The sequence below is a fragment of the Crocodylus porosus genome, unplaced genomic scaffold (assembly GCF_001723895.1).
Source record: "Crocodylus porosus isolate Cpor-Errol unplaced genomic scaffold, CroPor_comp1, whole genome shotgun sequence".
Lineage (NCBI taxonomy): Eukaryota > Metazoa > Chordata > Crocodylia > Crocodylidae > Crocodylus > Crocodylus porosus.
In genome coordinates, this window is record NW_017728947.1 from 1,915,414 (window position 1) to 1,918,105 (window position 2,692).

A 2,692-nucleotide genomic window follows, 5' to 3' on the forward strand; every position below is an offset into this window, starting at 1 on the left:
CCTACCCTGGAGGTCTTTAAGAGGAGGCTACATGTACACCTTGCTGGGGTCGTTTGACCCCAGTACTCTTTCCTGCCATGGCAGGGAGTCGGACTAGATGATCTACTCAGGTCCCTTCCAACCCTAGAAACTATGAAACTATGAAGGCTTTTGATATGGTCCCCCATAACATTTTCACAGGCAAGCTAAGGAAGTATGGGCTGTATGAATGGACTGTAGGGTGGACAGAATACTGTCTGGATCATTGGGCTCAGAGCCTAGTAATCACTGACTCAACAAGTATTTGGAAGCCAGCGTCAAGCTGAGTGCCCCAGGGGTCAGTCCTGGGGCCAGTTTTGTTCAGTGTCTTCATCAATGACCTGGAAAATGGCATAGAATACACCCTCAGCAAGTTTGCAGATGACAGCAAGGTGGGGGGAGTAGTAGATACACTGGAGAGCAGGGTTTAGATTTAGAGAAATCTTGACAACTTGGAGGACTGGGCCAAAAGAAATCTCATGAGGTTCAATTAGGACAAGTGCAAAGTCTTGCAATTAGGATAGAACAATGCACTAATACAAGTGGGCAACCAACTGGCTAAGTAGCAGTTTTGCAGAAAAGGACCTGGGAGTTACAGTGGACAAAACAAATATGAGCAACAGTGTTGCAAAGAAGGCTAACAGCATATTGGGCTGCAGGAGTAAGAGTGTTGCCAGCAGACTGAATTAAATGTTTATTTCCTTTTATTAAGCACTGGTGAGGCCATATCTGGAGTACTGTGTCAATTTGTGGGGCCCCCACTACAGAAAGATGTGGACAAATTAGAGAAAGTCCAGTGGAGGGCAATAAAAATGGTTCAGGGGCTGAGGCACATGACTTCTGAGGAAAGGCTGAGGGAACTGGGCTTATTTAGTCTGGAAAAGAAAAGACAGAGATGGGATTTAATAGCAGTCTTCAACTGCCTGAAGGGTGGTTCCAAAGAGGATGGAGCTGGACTGTTCTCAGTGGTGACAGGTGACAAAACAAGGAGCAATGCTCTCAAGTTGCAGCAAGGGAAATTTAGGTTAGATATCAGGAAAAAAATCTTACAAGGAGGGTAGTAAACCACTGGAACAGGTTGTCTAGAGAGGTTGTAGAATCTCCATCCCTAGAGTAGTTTTTAAGACCTGGCCTGACAAAACTTTAGCTGGGATTTTAAAAAAATATAATTCTATATATACATAGTTGTATATATACATCCTCTAGCATAAACTTTCTATCACACACTTTAAATCACATTAAGAAACCTTTTTTTTTGCACTGGTCCTGGAAGCACTGCAATAGCATGGAGTGGACGGAGCATGCTCCGGTTCCACCAACCAATACCAAAAAGAATCTGCTCAATATAAACCTCCTGTGGAGGACATAGGGCCAGGGAGAGGCTGCAGGGCCTGCCCGGCGATCACGTTAAAAAACCATGCACACGTTGGGCATGGCCGTGCTTTGAGCAAGGGGTTGGAATAGATGATCTACTGAGGTCCCTTCCAACCCTTATTTTCTATGATTCAGTGACCCCTCCCACCATCACAAGGCCCCCTGTCTCCTCCCCAGGCAAACTCTCACGGGCACTCCCATTCTCTGGTTCCCCCATCCCTTCTCCCACACACCAAGGGCTCTGGGGGCCCCATAGCCACCCCCTACTGAATCTCTCAGATCTCCAGTGACTTTGGCAGCATCCTCTGAGCACAACCCATAATTGGCTGAGTCTACGCCTCTTCTACCCCTAGTCTGGGCCACAGCACCACCCCTCCATGGTGTCCTGGGCTGCATCAGGGGGTCCCCCAATCCTGGGCAGCACTCACTGGGGACCTGGGACGCGGCAGGTAAGGGACCAGGTACTAGGGCACAGCTCTGAGTCATGCAGCGGGACAGAGGCCAGCAAGGCCCCCCACCAAGCAGGGGGCCGCGTGCCACACAGACCTTCCCCCTGCTAGAGGCTCTGGGTACCGTCCCTACGAACCAAAATGCCCCGGAACCCTCGGCGCCGGGTCCTGTGCGCGCGCCGGCCAGAAGTGGTTGTGGCACCCGCACCGGAAGTCCCGCCGCTGCGGCGGGACACCCCCTTCCCCCGAGCGAGAGAAGCCATCGCCGCTGCTCCTCCCCACTCACGGTTACGGACATAGGGGCCACTTCCGTGGGGGGAGGACTGCAATAGGTGTGACACTCCCCCCCACCACACCCCGGCCGTGGGGACAGCTGAGGTCCCTCTCTCCGTTGGCCCCCCTGCAACCCTCCCAAGGGTGGATCAGGCCCCCCAGGGTGAAACTACCTCGTGGCACTAGGGGCTGGGGGCAACTGGGGGGAGGGGGCTGCCCCAGGGATCCACGGTGTTGTGGGGAGTAGGGTGATGAGGGGAAGGGGCAGAGCCATGGGGGGGGTCTAACTGTTTTGGGGGGCAGGAAGCGATGGGGGGGTGGCTGGGACAGTGGGAAGGAGCAAGGGAATGGGGCTAGCTGTTTTGGGGTGGGGCAGGAGATGGGGCTGGAGGTGCCATCTCTCACCCCCTGCCCAGTGCCTCTTCTTTCACCTGCAGCCATGGCTTGCCACCTTGTGAGCCAGGACGGGAAGCATGACCCCGTGCCCCTGCCCAATGGCATTGCCGTGGTGCTGGGCCGTGGCCCTGAGACCCGTGTGGCCGACAAGAAGTGCTCCCGGAAGCAAGGTGAGCAGGGAC

General features: G+C 53.8%; 1 protein-coding gene across 5 annotated transcripts in view; it reads left to right on the forward strand.

The window, feature by feature from the left end:
- The window catches only part of LOC109320799 (AP-2 complex subunit alpha-2), a 621,923-nt gene that overhangs the window by 213,869 nt on the left and 405,362 nt on the right, over positions 1 to 2,692 (forward strand). The gene's annotated exons all lie outside the window — the stretch shown is intronic.